This window comes from Squalius cephalus, assembly GCF_949319135.1.
Source record: "Squalius cephalus genome assembly, chromosome: 8".
NCBI classification, from domain to species: Eukaryota; Metazoa; Chordata; class Actinopteri; order Cypriniformes; family Leuciscidae; genus Squalius; species Squalius cephalus.
This window is the reverse complement of record NC_137129.1, coordinates 3,121,045-3,145,619: the sequence shown is the minus strand read 5'-3', so window position 1 is coordinate 3,145,619 and position 24,575 is coordinate 3,121,045. Positions and strand designations below refer to the sequence as shown.

General features: G+C 37.0%; 1 protein-coding gene across 1 annotated transcript in view; it reads right to left on the bottom strand.

Annotated features, from left to right (window-relative positions):
* The window catches only part of eif3hb (eukaryotic translation initiation factor 3, subunit H, b), an 84,888-nt gene that overhangs the window by 31,999 nt on the left and 28,314 nt on the right, over window positions 1-24,575 (bottom strand). The gene's annotated exons all lie outside the window — the stretch shown is intronic.

The window sequence follows — 24,575 nt, the reverse complement described above, 5'->3', positions numbered from 1 at the left end:
ATTAAGCATGCTTAAAGACAACTTTATCTGAGAAACAAAATTACAATAAAAAACATTATATTCTATATAAGAATAAATAATGTCAGAAATTAATTTCAGAAATTAAATCAATTAAGTGAATTTTAGCTTGGCTGCCAGACCACGGTAAATGTTGAAAAAAAAGCTCTGTCGATATCCTCTTAAACTATTCTTTTAAAATCCATATTCACAATTTAGCACATTAATATTTGGATGTCTTCATATTCAGAAGGATTTTAAGATTACGTTAGGATAAGGACAAACAAAGGTAATCTTATTTAAATCCACAAATGATTAAATATCAGTCCGCTCAAGTTCTGTGCTTCAGAAACGTGTGAAAACGCATATTTTTCTGTTCTGGCAAATGCATGAAAAACTTCTTAGTGGATTGACAATAAACTTTGTACGATTTCTCCCAAACAAAAGTGTAAAGTGATGCATGCACCGTATTCAACGTCTGTGTGTCAAAGAGCATGAAGATGCACAGCACGTGCTTTAATGTTAGTAAAAAAGAAGTTATTGAGTCTTGAAACACTCGTAAAGGGCATGTTGTGCAGGTCTAAGAAGACATGATAAAAATGTTGATAAGTACAACATAATCGTGCATTTGTGCATTTATGGAGCGCTGGGATTCCCGTCAACCCTGGAAACTTCCAGCCAAAGACAGCCAACGACTACAGATAGCGATAACTGTACAAACACAGACACATTCACTCCTCGGCTGAGCCGGACAACACTTTCCATCTCGTGTGCCAAGAGTCCTGGAACACTCCCTCTGACAATCCAAAGGCCATTCGGTTTCATCCCGAATGCAAAAGGGAGATAGCATGATTATTAACGTCAAGGACGAGCACAACAAGGGTCTTCGTTTTATTACAAGAGCCCGAGAGTCTCGTAAGACGCATTCAATAAGAAGCGCTCCTCTCTCTCGTGAGAAAACATCTGCGATACGAAGACTAGCCGTAGGACGGAAGGCAACAGAAAGAATTAAAGTAATCAAATGCTTGATCCTTTGGGGCGAGCACATCTCTGAGAGGAAATGTGTGTGTGAGAAGAAGAGGGACCAAAACAAACGACTGGATACTTCAAAAAGCAAGCGTGCATTCCAGCGCTCGGCCAAACCAGATTCTGCAAGGACAAATGAGTTGCATGAGAATAAAAAAACGACGTAAAATGCACAAACCCAAACCCCCTAAAACACTTGAAACAACAACACAAAAAACAAGATAATGAGAGTCTAGCTGATGGCATCCTGTAATTAAATGGATTTTCATATGGAAAAAAACAACACTCTAAAAAAAATATATATATAAAACAAGGCCAAACCCACCGAATTTTTCTTTTTTGCACGATCCGAGACCTCCTTAACTTTCTGACTTCTTCTGTGGACACTTCAAATGTTGTGGTTTAGAAACAGAAAAACAAGCAGATGCTGTAGACGCTAATGTTAAAGTGAGCGCTACTAAAAACAGAGAAGAGTGAAGTTAAACAGCACAACATCAGCGTCACCCTCCTTCACCCAAAGGTCAAAACTGTGAGCGGAATACGGCTTTTGCTCGTACTTGAACCGTTGCGGCTTGTTGTGGAGAAATGTGCTTTTCTCCAAGCAAACAAAACGTACAATTTTCACCTAGCAAAAAAAATAGACAAGAATATAATGGTCTCAACTTTAGCGTGGGCAAGCAATCACTCAACACGCTCGAAACATGTTAGCAATCGAACAGAAAAGCCCTATTATAGTGATTCACTTCTGAAAAATGACATTTTTAGTCATGCATTTTGTATCCAAATTAACCAAAAGGAAACCCAATGTACTTTTCAATCCTTTCTTTCACGGGAACAGCCCCGACATGTTTTATATTTCTCCTATATCATCTACAACTGTGGTCGTTTAAAAGTAACCATAACACGACCTCAAACGAAATGACTCAACGAAAGTAATAAAGAAAGAGAACAGACCCAGCGTGAGTCAGCTGACAGCTCGCCATGTGACTAATGTCTCAAAGGCGTATATATATAGATTTATATATATATATTTAAAACAGGCCAGCGTTGTGTTAATCGGCTCATGAGCTCACACATAGGCCCCGTCCCAAATGGCACCCCAGTTTACACTTTGTTTGAAGCATGGCCTGCTGGGTAATCGTCCAGTGTAAAAGGGCACATCGTGCCTTTCGTGAGCACCTTAAAATGTCAAACGGGACACCCCATGGCCACAAACACACATCAAGAGCGGCATTTGGGACGGGGACCAGAGGCATCGACGTGAATGCAGAAAGGACTTTTATTTTAGAAACCGATGAAAAGCATCATTATGCCAAAATCTGTAGATCAAGAAACTTTTAAAAGTTTTTTTTAATGATAATTAGTGATAAATCTTCATTGATTATAAACAAATTAAATTAAGATTAATAAAATATTTATTGGCTGAATAAAATGTTAAAAATGTGCAAAATGAATCCGTTTTTTCCACAATGAAGTTAAATATTTTCAAAGATAATTAGTGATAAATTTTCAGTGATTGTAAACAAATGAATTAAGATTAATACAATATTTATTGGCTGAATAAAATGTTAAAATGTGCAAAATTAACCTGTTTTTCCTCTTTTTTAGAACATTTTGATTGATAATTAGTTATTAGCAAATGAATAAATGATTATTAATAAAACATTTATTGGCTGAATAAAATGTTGAAAATGAATCTGTCTTTTTCTCAATAAAACAAACATTTTGATAGCAATAAATATTCAATGATTATTAGCAAATGAATAATGATTATTAATTAAACACTTATCAGCTGAATAATATGTGCAAAATTAACCTGTTTTTTTTTTTTTTAACGGAACATTCTGAATGATAATTCGTGATAAATATTCAATAATCATCAACAAATGAACAAAGTTTATTAAAACATTTATAGGCTGAATAAAATGTTCAAAATGAGCAAAATTAACTTGTTTTTCCTCAATAAATAGAGCATTTTAAATGATAATTGGTGATAAATAGCTAAGGATTATTAGCAAATGAGTAATGATTATTAATAAAACATTTATAGACTGAATTGATGTATTGTTTTAATTTAATACTGTGAAGCTGCTTTGATACAACCTATGTTGTGAAAAGCGCTATATAAATAAACTTGACTTGACTTGACTGAATAAAATGTTAAAAATGTGCAAAATTAACTTGTTTTTCCTCAATAAAATAGAGCATTTTAAATGATAATTGGTGATAAATAGCTAAGGATTATTAGCAAATGAGTAATGATTATTAATAAAACATTTATAGGCTGAATAAAATGTGCAAAATGAGCAAAATTAACTTGTTTTTCCTCAATAAATAGAGCATTTTAAATGATAATTGGTGATAAATAGCTAAGGATTATTAGCAAATGAGTAATGGTTATTAATAAAACATTTATTGACTGAATAAATGTTCAAAATGTGCAAACTGAACTTGTTTTTCCTCAATAAATAGAACATTTTAAATGATAATTGATGATAAATAGCTAAGGATTATTAGCAAATGAGTAATGGTTATTAATAAAACATTTATAGGCTGAATAAAATGCTCAAAATGTGCAAACTGAACTTGTTTTTCCTCAATAAAATAGAACATTTTAAATGATAATTGGTGATAAATAGCTAAGGATTATTAGCAAATGAGTAATAATGGCACTAGTTGCTCTTTTTCCCACAGATGTCCAGGATAAATAGATAAACGTGTCCGGCTCCTGGAGCGCTAATGAGAGTCTCCGTCTCACTCTTGATCTGTCTTCATCTCTTGGTCCTGTTCTTCATTTCTTTCCCCCTGTTTTCTGACACAAGGCTCCTGTGCCACAGACTTGAGAGACAGATTCAGACAGTGACAGCTTGTCAGGTCTCTGCGACAGACCCACTTCTGCACTCCAAACGCATGCAAATGAAAGATTCACCCAGAATCAAAACATTCAAGGAATGCAACAGTATTGCATTTCTGACCAATACCAATATTATTTCCATATTATTTTAGGCCACAGTAAAATTCTATACTATTTAGTCCAAATAAATTAAAAATAAAATGCAATACAAATAAAAAATAAATAAAAATAATATTTGGAGTTTGGTATGATTTTTTATTTACTTTTTTATTTACTTTTTTTTTTACTTTTTTTTTTTTAAGAAGTCTAAGATACACCAAGGCTGCATTTATTTAATCAAAAAAATACAATAAAAACATTAATATTGTGAAAAATTACAATTATTGAGTTATTGATATTAAGTGAGCATTAGATGGCGGCAAAGGTAAATGTAAAAACGTAAAATGAAAAGAAAAGTTAGCATGCACAATTAAATATCCAATATCACCTGATATCATAAAATAAATAAAAACTCTAATATCAACTGATATGATACCAATCTACAGAAAATTCTGCCATCATTTACTCTCCCTCGTGTCGTTTGAAATGCATTATGTGAACGCAAAAGGAAATGTTATAAGCAATGTTCATTCTCTTTCAAGGGCTTTCAAGATTCAAAAAGCCTCTTTTCTGCAAGCTTTCTTGTTTTCATGATGGATATACACATGAGCTGTTCAAATAAGTTATAGATTAGGCTCACGTACTTGAAATTTCTATAAGACTATGAGTTTCCATAAGGATATCGCATTCAACTCTTCATTATGAACTGAAGATCAGAGCTCAAAAACCTTGACCTTCTCTTCTGGCTTTTTTCTTGAGCCTACAAGCTAACGTCACAACATCCGTTCAGTTCAGTGTTGACTGTGTACTATGTTTATCCTATTGATGAGAACATTCGGAAATAGCAGACGTGTCACAGCTGAGGTCATACCTGCACGTTGCACCAATCTACACAAGGATGTGGAGCAGTAAAAGTTAAATAATGAAGCACAGAAAGCTGGGTTCAGGCGTAGAGCAATGGCGCCATCTAGTGTGAGCTTTTCCCTGCCCAGTGCTGATTAAAGCAGAACCTCCACTTGCAAATCTGTGCGATCTGCAGAGGCAATCACATGTAAACACACAAACAAGCGAGTAATCAGTGGGGCAAATAAAACAAACAAGCGTGCTACTGGTTTCCATAATTCATAAAATACAGCATAAATTGAATTTTAATCAATCAAGAGACATTCCAGGCTGTTTGTGTAAGGTCTTAAGCTTGTCAAAGCCTGTAAAAGTCAAAGACAGTGTCAATACGTCCCCAGCGTTTAATAGCATGATGTCCTGAGGCCTTTCTCTCTGCTAGGCTGAACTAAGCTGTCGAAACCCCTTCAGCGCCCGCTCTATCTCTCTCTCTCTCTCTCTCTCTCTCTCCGTTACTCCATGCCTCCTAATTACACCAGAGGAGTCATGTACAGCACATCACAAGCCCCGCCCACCTGTCAATCATATTTCTGCTGAGCAGCGAGGAGACGGAGAAGGAAGAGAGATAAAGGAGATCAACATCTCCAACCCTTTCTCTTTCACATCACACATTTGTTGTTTTGATTCAATATTATACCAGGGTTATCATAGTATACAAACTATACAATATATACAAACTAAAACCATAAAAAAAAATGTTTGATATGCAATGACAATATATATATATATATATATATATATATATATATATTTATTTTTTTTTTTTTTTTTTTGTCATTGCATATCAAACATTTTTTTAATGTTTTATTTATATATATATATGCAAAAATATGCATATGCACAGCTATAGATTAAAAGCAGGGATGGGCAGGAAGGCTAGAAGGTTCATTTCAAATGTGCCTATTAATTTATTCAAAATACATTAAAAATGCATTTCATAAACAATTCATAAAGTCTGGGGTTGGTAACATATTTTTTTATGTTTTTATAATAAGTCTCTTCTGCTCACCAAGGCTGCATTTACTTGATCCAAAGTAGATCAGTAGAAATAGTAATATTGTGAAATAGCATTACAAAATGAAAATAACTGTTCTATATGAAAATATAGTAAAGTGTAATATATTCCTGTGATCAAAGCTGAATGTTCAGCATCATTACTCCAGTCTTCAGTGTCACATGATCCTTCAGAAATCACTCTAATATGATGATTTGATGCTCAAGGAACATTTATGATTATTATTAGTGTTGAAAACAGTTGTGCTGCTTCATATTTTTGTGGAAACCGTGATACTTTGATGAATAGAAAGTAATCTATTTCACTGATTCGAAATAGAAATCTTTGTAATAATGTAAAAATTTTAGCAAAATTTCTTGACTGAACATTTTTAATTTTGAAAATTAGAAATGTTTGCTCACCAAATCAAAGTCATATGGTCAAAGCACCATGCATAAAATAAATATAACAGCAAATGGTATCATAAGTTGCATAAAATATCAAATAATGTCCCCTTTTTTATGACAAGGCAAGGTTAAATCGGGTTGTGAAATTTCATGTGGTGTGATTCCCCATATATATGAATCAATAAATTCATGTTTTTTTAAAAAATATATTTTTTTACCTTGACAATTATTTTTTAAGATGTGTATTGTGTACACTCACATGTATTCAAAGTGTAAGGAAAATAATTTTTTTAAATACATTTCTTACTTGACATTTTTAATTCATTAAATAAAAACTGTTCTTGAAAATGGCATTTTTCAAAACCATAACAGGAATACAAAATAGTGCATTTCCCTAAAATAGGAACTGGAGAGATCCAGGCTGTACGGGAGTCTGATTCCCCGATGTTAAAGAGATAACCTGAAGCTGATGTCTAGCCGAGCGCGACCAAAGTGAGCCTCAGCGAGAAGCTCGTATCCATCACTTAGTTGCCGCTTTCTGTCAGACGCCCTATTTTATGACACAAGGGGTCCCACGAAAAATAATGTGGTGAATCACACACAGCACACAGTGTTCCAGTGCTAGTGAACAGCCTGTGGTGAGGAAGGCAGGGAGGATCCCTGTGGCGATAAACCCGGTTCTTTGGAGAACTTTGGGCTCTTAAAGTCAGCCAACTCGTGTTAAGGCCAAAAACAGTCCGTCAGAACCCTTGGAGAACACAAACTAGGGTTGGGTGGATGCAAGAGTGCCCCAGAAACAGGGCGTTTTATTGCCAGGAATCACTAGAAAGTTCCCAGAACAAGCTATTAAAGTCTTGAATAAAGTCTTGGACAGCTTACGAACTACAAAAAAACCTCAAATACTCTTAAAGGCCGACGGTTGGCCGGCCGGCAAGTTTTTGGTGTGTTTTGGTGCACTGGTCGGACCCCTTTTTTTGATGACTGATCATGATTGATATTCAAAATGGTAAGCAATGGTCTTTTTGAATGACGAATAAAGACTATTGATCCCTGCTGATATAGACAGTTTCACAAATCATTACAAAGAAACGTGTAATTAAACATGAAATTTTGAAGTAGAAAGACTGAAATAGTCACAAGCTGTTTTATAGTTCGATTGAACTCCTCATAACTACAAAATATGACCGCCGCTCAGGCCTGCACTGGCTTTCCACAAAAAATATACTTATACCACCAAATTTCATGTTCCCCGGTGTTTCGGTGTCCCTGGTATCGTTGACGAAAAATTCAGTAGATGACGAAAAAAAAAAAAAAAAAACCTTTGACAATCCCTATATGACCGCTTTCGCTAGCTATGCTCATAATTAATGACCTTCATTATTGAACTCAACTGAATCAACACTGAACTGACTTTAGCTGAATAATGACACGAATTCTGTTTGCATCATTGATTATTATTTTCCTGTTTATCACTGTAAGCTGCTTTGAAACAAACCGTATAGTGAAAAGCGCTATATATATATATATATATATATATATATATATATATATATATATATATATACACACACACAAAGTAGGGAGGCACCGATATGACAATTTTGGCCGATACCGATAACCGATAATTCTTTATATTTGAAAGCCGATAACCGATATATTTGCCGATAAATCTGAATCCAAATTTTTATATAATATTTGAGAGCCTGATTACAAAAACAAAAGTCTCACCATTAAAAGAAATGTCCCAAACACACAATTATAATGTTCTCATTATCACTTTATGAAGTTTATATGACAGATCTGTGCTGTGCATGTTGCACTTTAGTGATTCCAATCATATTTCAAGACATTCAAAAGCATCATGTTGAACAGTGCACATCTGAAGTGTCTCAGCTGAAGGAAATATTACATTATTTATCGGCTTTAATATATTGGCCCAATTTTCTTGTCGGGCCGATAACGATAACATTAAAAATTAACATGTATCGGCCGATATATAGTGCATCAGTAATACAAAGGTGACTAGACATTTTTTTTAAATATATATATATATATATATGTGTGTGTTATTTTGGGTCAAATATGGTCTCACCCAACGTTGGGTTAAAAATTCAATTTAAAAATGGACAAACCCAGCCGTTGGTTTACATTTTTAATGTAACCAATGCAATTTGTCCATTTTTAAATTGCATTTTTGTCCATTTTTGATTTTGTCCAAAATGCAATTTGTCCATTTTTAAATTGCATTTTTTAACCCAACGTTGGGTGAGACCATATTTGACCCAAAATTGGGTTAACACAACCCAGCAGTTTTTAGAGTGCAGTGGTAACAAGGCATGATGGATCCATGTTCTCATTCTGTTTACGCCAAATTCTGACTCTACCATCTGAATGTCTCAACAGAAATCGAGACTCATCAGACCAGGCAACATTTTTCCAGTCTTCAACTGTCCAATTTTGGTGAGCTCGTGCAAATTGTAGCCTCTTTTTCCTATTTGTAGTGGAGATGAGTGGTACCCGGTGGGGTCTTCTGCTGTTGTAGCCCATCCGCCTCAAGGTTGTGCGTGTTGTGGCTTCACAAATGCTTTGCTGCATACCTTGGTTGTAGCGAGTGGTGATTTCAGTCAAAGTTGCTCTTCTATCAGCTTGAATCAGTCGGCCCATTCTCCTCTGACCTCTAGCATCAACAAGGCATTTTCGCCCACAGGACTGCCGCATACTGGATGTTTTTCCCTTTTCACACCATTCTCTGTAAACCCTAGAAATGGTTGTGTGTGAAAATACCAGTAACTGAGCAGATTGTGAAATACTCAGACCGGCCCGTCTGGCACCAACAACCATGCCACGCTCAAAATTGCTTAAATCACCTTTCTTTCCCATTCTGACATTCAGTTTGGAGTTCAGGAGATTGTCTTGACCAGGACCACACCCCTAAATGCATTGAAGCAACTGCCATGTGATTGGTTGATTAGATAATTGCATTAATGAGAAATTGAACAGGTGTTCCTAATAATCCTTTAGGTGAGTGCGCATTTATATATATATTTTACAGTGTATCTGAGCTGAAAGAACCTTGGCAAGAATCAAAACACAAGTTGGTCTCGATCTCGTCTTTGTAGTGTGACTTGGGGCCCTTTCACACCTACCTTGTTTGGTCCGGATTTTCCGACTTTTCAGTTTGATCCGAATCAGAATTACACAAAATTACCAAATTTGATCTGACGAAATCTTGGTTCGTTTCTAGTGTGAACGCATTTTCTGTATGGTTCGGACTTTCAGACCATTTACAGGAAGTCCCGGTGGTTCCCGCAGGATTGCTTGCTCTTCTCCTCCTTTCCTGCCGGCGACGATTAAGTGTTCGCACGACGAGGACGTTCATTTGTTGAATTTGAACTAGCCTCGAGCTGGAGCTGCAGGGAGTGATGCCGTAATAATAACAGTAGAGTGGCAACGATATGCACATGTTCATTCATTCTTGTCAAAAAAAATAAAATTTTTCATTCTTGTTAAAGTTACCTGGTGAATCGACAACACGCTGACGTCAGACGCACATCCGTTTACAAACCAATCAATGTCAAGATGCAGCCCACATAGATGATGACGACAGGACGCAAGTATGTCATGTAAAGTTCTTTAGTGCACTCGCATAATTGCAATGTGAAACCAAACCAAAACTTACCGAGTGTATGAAATGTATCAAAACATGAACTTTGGTTCGGACTTTCAGGTGTGAAAACGCCCTAAAAAACCTCAAATACCTTCACCCTCTCTGTTGAAATAAGCTGCCAACCTCCACCATGTCTAATTCTCTACATACAGACCATAATAAGCCACAAAGCAACCCCAAAATGGACTAGTGTTTGTACACTCCATCTGCAGGAGCATCTGCTCTGGCTGCGTCAACTCTGCAAAGTCTCGCCAGAATCCCAGACCCACGGTCCTGTAAATCATCATTTTCCACAAACGAACCCGTGGCAGAATAACATAAGGCCCATTACTAGTGCTGCAGCAGTTACAGCAATCAAATTATTATTCATTATTAAAAAGATTTTACATTTTAGGATCACAAATTCATGCATTTACTCTTAATAGCATGTTTTTTTGTTTGTTTTTTTGTTTTTTGATGAAAGTACAACTTCTATCTACCTGAAGAACTAAATGTCTAAAACTGTAAACTAAGTGTTTCGATAACAATCAGAATGAATTAAGTTAAAGCTTAAAGTCCCCCTGTGGTGAAAATCCAGCTTTTAATGTTGTTTATATGTCTATGTGGTGTTTTTAATATGCTTTAAGACAAAGCATGTGTAAATTCATAAGTCGACAGCATTGCTGAGTATTTCCTCCTTAAAACTGCAGTGAACCAAAGACAGTCTCAAAAACACACTTTGAAATCGCTGGTGTTTCTGACGTCACAAACTACCTTGTACCAATCAGATCAACGTGTGATCGTCAACCAGTGGATCTCTGAGCTGAGTGAGTGGAGGCGGGGCTCATTTGCATATTCATAGAACCGCACATACTAAATGAGGCAAGTTACCTTCAAGCTATATTTTTTCCAAGGAAAAAAACTTTTAAATATGTAATTTTAGGTGATCAAAGATTAGTTTTAAGGGATAAAATTATTGACAACACATTGACTTTAAAAATTTGACAACAATGGTATTACTTCATTGGCACAAATCAGGCTAAACATTTTTCAGTTTTGTCCAGCTAATGTGAATGCATATTCTAGCTCAGAAGTCATGTGATGGTACAAATTGATTGGCTCATTTAGCTGAGGCGGGACTTTGTATCCTACAATCATACTGAGCATTGCAATTTCTCCTGTTCATTTTTCTACAAATGGTCAGTTTAATTGTCCTTGTAGTGGGTCTGATTTCTAAAGTAACAAGGCATCAACGTTTCAAAGATGCCCAAATATTTGGTATCCAAAGCTCAGCGACAGGCACACTACATTATAAAAAGAGGTACCTTGAAAACTTACACAAGTCTAAAAAAAGCAATAAATCTTGAAAACCAATTGAAAACGCCACCTTGCCGTTGGTTGAGTATAACCTGCGGTAATGAGCACTCTAAAATGATGGGAAAAGCTTTACAATTGGTTGCATCTTCTTTCACCTCCATCTCTCAAAATCAAATGGGTTTACCTTTGAAAAAAGCCCTTGAACCATCAATTTCGCATGGAAGTCATTTCATTCAATGATTGCTCTATACATGATCATATAACAACCAAAGAACATGAGGCTGTTTTACAAGATCGGGTGCGCCATATGTCACAGACACAGTTGGCTCATGATGTTGCCATGAAGTTTGTCCTCATTCACATGCTAAACATCACAGATGCTCAATCACCTGATCTATTACTGTTAAATATTATTATTATTGTTTAGTTGCCACATTTTTGATCTGCTCTGCCATTTTTAAGTCGAAAGTTGCACTGAGCCATTTGAAAGCAAAAAAAACCCTGAATCTTACATCGCTACACTATTGACAATAGACAAAGGACCTTTTTGCCTGCAAAATTTTGTCGTGACCACACCGCTTTACTACTAGTTATGCGGAAAAAAACATGAATTAGCATCAGAAGGTATATTGAAAGATACAGAACAACTTACTGAGAAGTTATCGCCAAATCTGTGTTTAAACCGCAAAAAGATCTGTAGCTTCAGCGTCTGTAGTTAGTTAGTGGAAACCATTTTTTATAAGAGTATTACAATATATCGCTAAAATTGCTAATATATTATTACATTTCTGAACTGTATTATAAATACACAATATTTCTAACTATAATCTGTTAGTGATAATTGAATAAAAATAAATAATTGTGTCAATATCGGAATTTTTAGAGGGCATTTTCTCCAAAACACACACACACTATCATTCAAAAGTTTGGGGTCAGTAAGATTTTTTTTAATGCTTTTAAAAGAAGTTTCTTTTGTCACTAATTTGATCAAAAACATAGTAAATACAGTAACATTGTGAAATATTATTACAATTTAAATGAATAGTTTTCTATGTGAATATATAGTAAGCTGTCATTTATTCCTGTGATCAAAAGCTGAATTTTCAGCATCATTACTCCAGTCTTCAGTGTCACATGATCCTTCAGAAATCACTCTAATATGATGATTATCTGATTATTATCAATAATGCTTCTTATATTTTGTGGAAACCAAAGAAAGTTCCAATGAACATCATTTATTATAAATAGAAATATGTTGTAAGATTATCAGTGTCTTTACAGTGCAACTTCTAATAAATGTAATGCATCCTTGGTGAATTAACGAAGTTATAGGTAAATGTATATATTTAATCTTTTAAAATGACTTTTCAACTTGAAACCAAGTGAACTGCGTCACTCCTATTATCCCCAACTCGCGCAGTCGCCCCCTTGTCCTCGCTTCTCCTGCCGGCGCTCACCTTTGTCTCGGTTGCTGTGTCTACAAGGCTCTCGGAGCGAGGGATGCGGAGGAGTCGAATGAGGAGGTGTTGTCGGGCGGGAAGAGACTCATTAGCGGCATTAGCGTTTTCATCCACTTTGTTGCTGCTGCGCGAAACAAACCCTTTTAGTATCCCTCACCACCTCCACTTTACCACACAGTCTCCTCAGGAGTCTGTGTGAGGCATGGAGCCAGTGTGAGTGTGTGTGTGTGTGTACACGACACAGATAACTTTATCTCCTGACACAGACATGCGCACCCATTGAAACGCTCAAATCCCAAGCCTGCCAAACACCTTGGCCCAGACATCTCCTTACTCTCACGAAAGCATGCAAATGCAAGAGGTGAGACATCAATTTGGGCTGCTATGTGAATAACACTTGTGCTTGGATTGGGAACGGCTGATGAGGTGTGTAACGCCCACCCCCCCCGCGTGAAACAAACTAACACGCCGTCCAAAGCGAGGGCGTCTAATCCGATATCCCGAGGAAAGCCAGGAGTCATTTCTGTGATGCTGACCGCCTAATAGAAACAAATCACAGGAGGTAAACAGTCAATGAGTGATGCACAATAACACAAGCTGAAATATGCTAATGGGAGAATCGAAATGTGATGTCTTGGGGTTCAATTTATAAATGGAAAGACGGAAATGGATGCGAGCGCAATCTTTAGTGCCATTAGTGGACAAACAAACCCAAACATCTGCCACAAACAGACACATGCTTTACACTAGCCCTGACCTGAATTAGCTTCGCCTTGGGGTGAGATGCAGTCCTGGAATCATCCTCCCGGACAGAGGGAGAAAACATGGGGAGAAAAGAGGAGGAGAAGTTGCTGGAGGGGTGGAAATGAAAAATAAGGGTTTGTTATGGTCCTATTCTGAATGTTACAATCTAATCTGACTCCTGACCTATAATTCTCATAATCATACACTGTTCGCTTGTTGGCCAGAGGAGAACGGAGCGACTGAGTCTGGTTTCTCTTTTTCTCCACTCTGTCACTGATGGAGTTTTGGTTGTTCGCCACTGTCGCCTTTTTCACCTTTGGCTTTAGCCTTGCTTAGTTGGGGACATTTAACTTAATGGGCCCTATTTTAACGATCTAAGCACATGGCGCAAGTTCACTTAGGGCGTGTTCGAATCCTCTTTTGCTAGTTTAACGACGGGAAAATGGTCGGTGCTTCCGGCGCATACTCTAAAAGGGTTGTCCCTATTCTCTTACTGAGTAATGGGTGTGTTTTGGGATTTACGTGCGTTAAACCAATCAGAGTCTCATCTCCCATTCTCTTTAAATGCCAGTTGCGCTCGCGCCATGGCGGATTCGCTATTTACATGACGGAATTTGATAGTGGAAAGACCGAATGCATCTCCAGAGCGCAAACGGATCCGCTCGTGCGGGAGGTTAAAGTGCGCAAGCAGAACATCTACAGGACAAGCCGGATTCCACCATATCTTTATGTACACAATGTAATCCTTTTATATTAAATATTTGGCATGTTTGTGTGCTGCTATGCATCCCTGTGTGTAATAAGCAGAGTGTAAGCGCGTTGTGGACCCGCCTATAGGCGCACATTACTAACACGCTCTTTAAATAACAAAAAAAATATTGCGGCACTGACTTTAGTCCAGGTTTCAGTCGGTCAATGGCTCAGTCTATTTCTGTTGCCTCAAAAGACCAACAATGCACCAGAACACACCTCGTTTTCAGACCAGCAGCCCATGGGCGCACAAATGGGTGCAAATGCATTTGCTATTTAACCAACAAAGGACATGAAAATGCTAACTGCGTCGGACTGAAACTAGCAAAAAACACTTGCGTCGTGCTTAGCGCTGCATTGCACCGGGTGTAAGATAGGGCCCAATATTCAACTATATTATTGATCTGCTGCATTGACACCATTATATGAGAACTGAACTGGAAAACTGAACATCACAGTTTTCTCCAGAGCGGCTATACATACATACATATGTAAATTAACTAAATTAATCACTTTTTTACAACAAAAATGAACCATCACTGAACTTACTTAAGCTGGACTGTGACGCTATTTTCTTCTAGAAACAAACTTTGTTGCATTATTTTCCTGTTATCTCTGTAAAGCTGCTTTGAAACAATCTGTACTGTAAAAAGCGCTGTATAAATAAAGGTGACTTGACTAATGGTGGAGACGAGCTGCAGAGCAATGCATTTCAAAGTAAATATCTGTGTGTTCGCAGTGAGAGAGCGAGGCTGGTGAACGGTGCCCGGGGGGGGGGGGGGGGGGCAGTGAAGCGCCACTCGCCTGATCTGATGTAACCGGAGATTAAACACGGCTTTAACCCTCGCCACGGGCCGCGCTCCGCCCACGACATGATCTCGCTCTGATGAGCAAAAACTCATTAGGCCGTGCTGTAAACTTCACAACACTGCTTACCATCCCCGCAAGCGACACTTAACCCGCTCTGAGACAACCAGTGCCCGCATGCAACGGGGTCTTGGAGACATTTGGGATGTCAAGTCAACAGGGACTCGGACACAGGGTTTGTGTGCACTAGAAGACTTTTTATTTGAGCATTCAGCTAGTTATCAATGAGCTCATTGTTTCTGCCTTACATTATTACATTGTTTAAATGCATATTTATTAATTGTTTACCACATTTTTATGTAACTGTGATTTGAATATGTACATTTCTGAAATGCATAACTTAGACAGTCACCTCTGATAACAGATAACTTAGAGACATTTGGAATGTCAACTCACAGGATTTATGTACAGTAGAAGACCGATATGTGACCCTGGATCATAAAACCAGTCTTGAGTCGCACTGGTATATTTGTGGCAATAGCCAACAATACATTGTATTTTTTTTTTTTTTTTGAATGCAGCACAATCGCCAACATAAATGCACAACTTTAAAGGCGATTTTCTCAATGTTTTGATTTTTTTGCACCCTCAGATTCCAGATTTACAATAGTTGTATCTCAACCAAATATTTCCCTATCCTAACAAACCATTCATCAATGGAAAGCTTATTTATTCAGATGATGTATAAATCTCAATTTCAAAAAAATTGACCCATGTGACTGGTTTTATAGTCCAGGGTCACATCTGTGAGATGTTTTCTTTTTTTCAGCATTCAGCAAGTTATCAATGAGCTCATTGTTTCTGCCTTAAATTATTACATTGCTTGGTTACACTTTATTATAAGGTGTCATTGTTACTGTGTAATTCTATATTTAAGTACTGAGTAATATTAAGCAACTACATGTACTTACTATAGGGTTAGGGTAGGATTAGGGTTTGGTTGAGGGTTAGTTGCATGTAATTATGCATAATTGACTGTTATTACTATGGTAAGAACATGTAACATTATGTAAAATAAAGTGTTACCCATAGTTTAAATGCATTTTATTTTTATTGCATTAATTATTGAATTGTTTACCACATTTTTATCTAACTGTGATTTGTATATGTACAGTACATTTCTGAAACATAACTAAGACAGTTTCCTCTGATAACAAATCACTCTAGATTGTAATGAGGACTCATGCATTTTCTGTAAAGCTGCTTTGAAACGATGTGTATTGTGAAAAGCGCTATACAAATAAATGTGAATCGAATTGAATTGAATTATGGAAACATGACAAAAACATGGACCATTCCGTCAAGGAAACAAAAATGTTAGGCATTAATTTAGTTTTAAGTTTGGGGTCAGTAAGATTCTTAAATGCTTTTTTGTGATAAGTCTGCTCACAAATGTGTTTTTTTATCGAAAACACAGCAAAAACTACGGAGCCCCTCAGGTTTTGTGAGAGAACGCAAAATTTCTCATATTGTTTTCTACCACTATGTCCCTTTAGGGTAAAATTGTGAAATATTATTTCAATTTAAAAATAGCTGTTTGTTTTCTATGTCAATATATTGTAAAGTGTAATTTATTCCTGTGATCAAAGCTGAATTTTCAGCATCATTACTCCAGTCTTCAGTGTCACATGATCCTTCAGAAATCACTCTAATATGAGGATTTGATGCTCAAGAAACATTTATGATTTTTACCAATGTTGAAAACAGTTGCTTGTTTTCAGGATTCTTTGATGAATAGAAAGTTCAAAAGAACAGCATTTATTTGAAATACAAATTTTTGTAACATTATAAATGTCTTCACTGTCAGTTTTGACCAATTTAATGAGAAAAAAAAAGTTACTGACCCCAAACTTTTGAGCAGTAGTGTATATAATGGCAAAAGTACTTCTAAATTTGTTTAGTTTATTAGAAACAAAAACCAAATCCAATTAAAAGTATGAAGACGTGGCTAAGCATCTTACAAAGAGACCTGAGTTTGAACCGCACATTGCTAATAGGAAAGGTCACGGGATTTGCCATCCAACAACTGACTAGTCGATAAGACTAGATAAGACTTTCTTTTTCTTTCATTAGTGAGCTGAGCTTTAGCTTTGAGATCGTTTGCATGGTAAAACCCTAAATGTTGCATATTTAAATTGATCTCCTTTAAAGCATAAAATACATAAAATAATATTGTGTTCCATTTCACGCTGCCTCTTTTTGAACACGTGACTTACATAATATAAACAAACCATAAAAATGTTAAGTGGGTCAGGTGAACCCAAAACCGCCCTATTTACACAGGACTCGCTTTAAGAGCAATTAATCGACTGGTCGGTTTTGAAAGTATGTAGTTCTCCATATCCCTACTTGCTAAGCAGCCACAAGAGACCAATCCAGCTTGCCAAAAAAACAGTCCAAAAATAGGATTAACAATTTTGGATATCAAGCAAATACGCCTAATTGTGGTTGATTCTTCAAATGTGGAAATGTGGAAAATGTGGAAAATGAAGACTGCCATTCACACGCTTGGCGATGGGCAAGTGGTTGTTGATGCAGGTTAAGATTTAGACTGTCATTTCCCATGTTTAACCAGTGCCAGACAGGCTTAGACCAGCCTCATTAATACACTACAGCATTTAAAGAGTCAATGGTACAAGAGAAGCACTTCAAAATATCAGTAGTCCATCATTTTCTCTTCCTTTCAGTCACTTCTTGGCATGTCTACACACACTCCCCTGCAAAATCTTAAACCTGCAACCTGACCAGCTGAAAATTCCTCAAAACCTCTTTAAACCAGCAATCAGACAGGAGAAAACCAGCTTACACTGGTTTAAGATTGCTTTCAGCAGGGTCCGCAGTTATATAACATCAAATTCAGGAAAATGAAGAAGAGAGAAAATAAAAATCACACCCCAAGCACATTAGGATGCCGGGCACGTCGCTTGACTGACGACATCCCTGAAAGCCTTCATTTTTCTTGGTCCGCATTCTGTTAACTGTGACACACACACACACACACACACACACACACACACCTCTCCTCCCCTCCTCTGTCACAAACCTGAAATCAACTTAAAAATATATCACTCCTGCCACGGAGGTGAAGTCGTAACGCTCCGTTCATGTAAAAACACAAACTTACAAACAGCCTAAATGGATAATCCATTCTCAGTGCACCTCTGCCTGAGACCGAGTTAATCTACAAGATCATTTCCACAATGAATACTCAATTTTTCTGCCAGGAAATATGGGCTGCGGATTACCTCCGACAGCACAGAGCTGCAATCTTTAAGTCATACACAGTTTTATTTATGCATTTATCAGATAAATCCCCCCACCCAGTTGGAGTCACTGAGCTCTCACACACACACACACACACACACACACAGGCATTTTTCATAGGTCCCATACTGCCACCCTCTGGTGAAAAAAATGCTGTTCTCTTATTCTGCGAGACTCCCACAAGCTAGAAACCTGCAAAATGTTGCTTTCTCAGTTAGTACACACACTTGTAGGAGGGTGTTATGGCTGCATACAATTATTATATAAATATTTATATAAATATAAATCTTAGCTCAAACAGTTGCTCAAACGGTAGAGCGTCGGCGCTTGCAACGCCAAGGTCATGGGTTCGATTCCCAGGGAAAGCAAGAACTGATAAGAATGTAAAATGGGTACCTTGAAATGCAATGTAAGTCGCTTTAGATAAAAGCATCTGCCAAATGCATAAATGTAGTAAGATTAATACTTTAATTTAGCAAGGATGCATTGGGATCCAGTGATTCAAAATTCAAAAGTGAAACTAAACACTTTTATATGGTTACAAAAAATTAATTTTGACATAAATGTAGTTTTTAGCTTTCTATTCATCAACTATGCAGGAAACACTGTATCAGGGACTAAGCAGCACAACTGTTTTCAACATTGATAATAATCATAAATGTTTCTTGAACATCATTACACTCACCTAAAGGATTTCTACATTTTACACTCACCTAAAGGACTCACCTAAAGGAACACCTGTTCAATTTCTCATTAATGCAATTATCTAATCAACCAATCACATGGCAGTTGCTTCAATGCATTTAGGGGTGTGGTCCTGGTCAAGACAATCTCCTGAACTCCAAACTGAATGTCAGAATGGGAAAGAAAGGTGATTTAAGCAATTTTGAGCGTGGCATGCTTGTTGGTGCCAGACGGGCCGGTCTGAGTATTTCACAATCTGCTCAGTTACTGGGATTTTCACGCACAACCATTTCTAGGGTTTACAAAGAATGGTGTGAAAAGGGAAAAACATCCAGTATGCGGCAGTCCTGTGGGCGAAAATGCCTTGTTGATGCTAGAGGTCAGAGGAGAATGGGCCGACTGATTCAAGCTGATAGAAGAGCAACTTTGACTGAAATAACCACTCGTTACAACCGAGGTATGCAGCAAAGCATTTGTGAAGCCACAACACGCACAACCTTGAGGCGGATGGGCTACAACAGCAGAAGACCCCACCGGGTACCACTCATCTCCACTACAAATAGAAAAAGAGGCTACAATTTGCACGAGCTCACCAAAATTAGACAGTTGAAGACTGGAAAAATGTTGCCTGGTCTGATGAGTCTCGATTTCTGTTGAGACATTCAGATGGTAGAGTCAGAATTTGGCGTAAACAGAATGAGAACATGGATCCATCATGCCTTGTTACCACTGTGCAGGCTGGTGGTGGTGGTGTAATGGTGTGGGGGATGTTTTCTTGGCACACTTTAGGCCCCTTAGTGCCAATTGGGCATCGTTTAAATGCCACGGCCTACCTGAGCATTGTTTCTGACCATCTCCATCCCTTTATGACCACCATGTACCCATCCTCTGATGGCTACTTCCAGCAGGATAATGCACCATGTCACAAAGTTCGAATCATTTCAAATTGGTTTCTTGAACATGACAAAGAGTTCACTGTACTAAAATGGCCCCCACAGTCACCAGATGTCAACCCAAAAATATATTTTGCTAATTGCTATATAAAGCAATTATACACTACATCAGATGCCATTTTTACACACACACAAGCAAAAAAAGCCAATATGTTCTGACCGACTGTAATTATTCTGTGTCACACAGCATTTTCACTTTCAGCGTGGACTGACAAATTACCTGATGCTAGTAACGTATTGTGTCACGGCTGGTTAGGACATGGTGTAAAGCTCAGTTGAATTTGTTCTAGATCATTAGACATGACTTTATAGTGCCTCAAAAGCCTGTCTGCGGAGGTGCTTTCACGCTAAACCGCTGTCTGTTCAGTCACACACTGACTGTGCGACTCCAAGACTGAGCTTTTTTGATGTCTCGCCTCTCATACAAACCTGATTCTACTGATTAACCCATTAGCAGATGCTCCACGACCTCAATCAGGCGTATTAAATAAGGGTGACACAAAATATCAGGTTCAAAACTGAGAAATACGGTCCTACGAAATTGAGACATTTGATTCTAGGGGAATTTGTAAATGTGAATGGAAGATCCAGCACACTGTTAATACTAAATCTTAATACTACTATATATATTCTTGCAGTAAAACAGGAGAGAAAGCATGCAAAATGGCTGCACAGCAAGGCCAACGGAGAAGACAAAACACATAGCATGCCAATGTATCCTGATGCATTCGTGTGGGACGGGGTTGAGCTAACAGCTATCGCACTGAATGCTTCATCCTCAACCTGGAACAAGCATCTCGTTATAGCAAAGAAACAGCACAACGAAAGTTCAACACATCAATAAACATTTAAATATATAAGTGTTAATGTAATTAACCCTGACCAACACGCAAAGACTCATTATACTAGCTAGCTATAGCTACTAAAAAAACTGTCTATTGTTATATTGGTGCACATATGACAGTAATTAAATATCCTTCTTGCTTGTGCTCATTCAGTCGTGCAAAAGACGCCTTGACTAGAATTTTACAGGATTTTACTTTTGCATTGTGCATCTAATTGGCTACAATGTCTGTTTGGAAGAATATTTTAGGATTTTTTCTTTTTAATGCAACTAATCTTTTAAACATTAAAGAGGATCTATTATGGATCTATATAAGTCTTGATGTTTTCAGGCTCTACTAGAACAGGTTTTCCTGCTTGAATGTTGATTATTCTCCTCATATTCTCCATTGTTGCGGCTCCTCTCTTCCCAGTCTGTCAGTAACGCTCTGTTTACTTCCTGTCTCTATGAAGCCCCTCCTTCTGAAAAGCACACTGTGCTCTGATTGGTCAGCTAGAGCAGTGTGTTGTGATTGGTCGAGCGCTCTGAGTGTGTTTGGGAAATGTCCCGCCCCTTCCCATAAATGCCAGTTTAACACACTACTAACTAACTCAACCAGGCCCCGCCCCTTTATTCTGCGCATTAATTATTTAAATGAGGAATATTGTGACGTGTTCGTTCCCGGAAGAAACTCAAGATACAATGGAGGCGTTTCAGGAGTTCAGAAACACTGACACTGATATAGAGAAGAACTGGAGCTTTTTCATCCTCAAACAGGAACATTACACACTAAAGAAAGATGAACGTGGTAAAAAGCATCATATGTCCTTTTTAAAATACAAACTGAATATGTTAAAAGGTAAAAAAAAAAAAAAAATCCCAAGCATAGTGAGTGAGTACAGACATGCAGATTAGACATTTACACCAAACATGATAGGCTGAGACTGAGACAAACGGTGCTGGTCAGAGATTCAGTGCAGAAAACACAGTTTAACAGGAGTTTATTACAGTGAGTGTGTTGAAGCCAAACAAACACAACCAGAGGTAGACAAACTTGTATTTTGGTTGTCCGTTCACGTTTACTAATTTCTACAGAATCATGCCCGTGAAATCAAATCATGGTTGTCAAAGCATGTACACAGAAACAAAACCCTGAGGTGATTTCATGCACATTACCATAACATTAGTGTAATGCTACTATACAAATGCAAGAACGTTTTGCAACTTGTGTATAAAGTTCTGTGCAAGATGAATTTATCTAGAAATGATAAATGAACACCACTATTCCCATTTAATTTTTTTTAATTTACCCGACACTACATGACTATTTTAGTGCCATAACACTTTAAAAAAGTACCAGTATTTTCATGTTTTTGGACATGGATCATGGTAATTGTGGATCATGTGATTAACATGATATATACTAACATTCAAAAATTTGGAATTGTTAAGATTTGTTAGTCTTTTATGCTCACAAGGCTGCATTTATTTGATCAAAAATCAATTATTATTATTATTATTACAATTTCAAATAGCTGTTTTCTATGTGAATATATTGTAAAATGTAATTTATATCCTGTGATCAAAGCTGAATTTTCAGCATCATTACTCCAGTCTTCAGTGTCACATGATCCTTCAGAAATCACTCTATGATGATTTGATGCTCAAGAAACATGATTTTTAACATGAGTGTTGAAAAAAAGTTGTGCTGCTTAATATTTTTGAGGTGATACATGATACATTTCATTTTTCAAGATTCTTTGATGAATAGAAAGTTCAAAAGAACAGCATTTATTTGAAATAGAAATCATCTTTATAACATTATAAATGGCACTTTATCAGATTTAATGCATCATACGCTTTCATTTTCTTTAAAAAACAGCAATGAAAAGTATTGTAAATATCAAAATACTATTATGTCTATGTATATGTATATCTGTATATATATGTATATATGTTTATACTGTAGTGTAGGATAGGCATTTAATATTAGCATTTAAATATAAAGATGCACTGGGAGTGTTTGTGGCAATATCATCACCAAGCAGAATAGCAAAAATAATAATAATTGTTTTCAAACAGGTTTCCCGTCTCAAAAGTCCCAATAATACTTATAGTTTCTGCATGCATATTAAGCTGTAATAAGAAATGTAACATTAACAATGCCACTCCTGAAATTAGCTAATGATAAATAAAATGCAGCTCATATCTTGCTTTCATTGACGTGAACGTGAATTTGCATATAGCTTGGGAATTAAAGATTCAATTTATATTAGATTTGCGGAGATGCAGTTATGTTGCCACGTGTAAGTGAAACACTTTTAACAAAACGGATAGTAAAGAAGTCAGTAAAAACACACGAGTGACCAGGTAAAGTCTGTTCGTCAAAGTCTAATTTAAGACTGAAAACAAAGATGACAAATCTAAAACAAATCTCATGAGAAATGTTTAAATTTCTGTGTTAGCCATTATGAATATTTAAAATATATGTTTATGTATATGTATACATATTGGGGGGTATATGGGTTGTGGCACAATGATGAACTCAGAAACTTAAAAATTGCACTTTATGACAAAAAGGTCGCCGATAGGGGGTTATTTATACAGGGTTTTTTTCATATTCATAATTTGTACTTGCGCAGTTAAATAGGGGGTTGTTACGACCCAATAGATTTAATTTGTCTAAGGATATTAAGGGAATATAACATTTATTTTGTCACTAAATAAATCGTCATGAAGTACAATGTCAACAGTGGTAAATAGTAAATCGGAGGAAAACACAAATTCAGAAGAGAAAGAACATTTATTTATTTATACCCCCAACCAGTAAACACAAAGAAAATAAACTTCAAAGTGTTCCAAATATATATAATCAAAACAAAATAGGAACAAAATACAATGAAATACAAATGAAAGGAAAAGCACGAGTGTTGCCAAATCAAAGAACTAAATAAAACAAAACCTTTAAATCTAACCTAACTAAATCAAAAGTTGCATTGATATGTTGTTGATGCATGACGTTGTGCATTGGCAAATCTAAAAACAAACATATTTTACAAAAATGTACAAAAATAAAAATAAAAAGCATGTATTAACGCAGATTTCGTAAATATGCAAAGCTGGGTCGAAAAGTTCTTTTTATGATCCGTTTCTGACTCAGAAAATGGAAGGTCAGAGACAACGCTTATCTCTGCAGAGACGGCCTGTGAATGTTTGTATTGCTCTCTTTAGGTGTTCCACCATCCAGTTTCAGCAAACCTGCACTCCTCCATCAGATAAGCCTTAATCCAACCACCTGAAAGACTGCGGCTCTGTTTGAGGCAGTCAAACACCAGGTAAAAATAGAGTGAAGTGATGGAAGTCACCTCAGGTCACCGGCAGGTTTCATAATGGACCAAATTGAAAAACGCCCATGGAAAAAAACACTCACGAGGAGGAGGAGGTAAAGAAAGGCGGCAGACTCTAACTCACTGTTTTAAACTCGAGTAATAAATAAAGCAATTGCCTCGCAGGAAAAACAAGCAAAAGACTCTCGGCTGCTCATTAAAGAGTGAATTTACACCTTTCTGCTGCCCGTACAGTTCAAGGCTCCTTGCTTTGCATATGAAGGGTGTTTAAATATCCATTAGACACCATAATTTGTCAGGCACAGCCCTACGGGCTTAAAGACGGAGAGAGAAACAGGCTGTGATGGGAAGGGTCACTCAAACACACATTGTGGTGTATGTACACAGTCTGTAGCAGAGGCGGAGAGCAAATGAAGCGCGAGGAGACCTCAGGCGGTGTCACA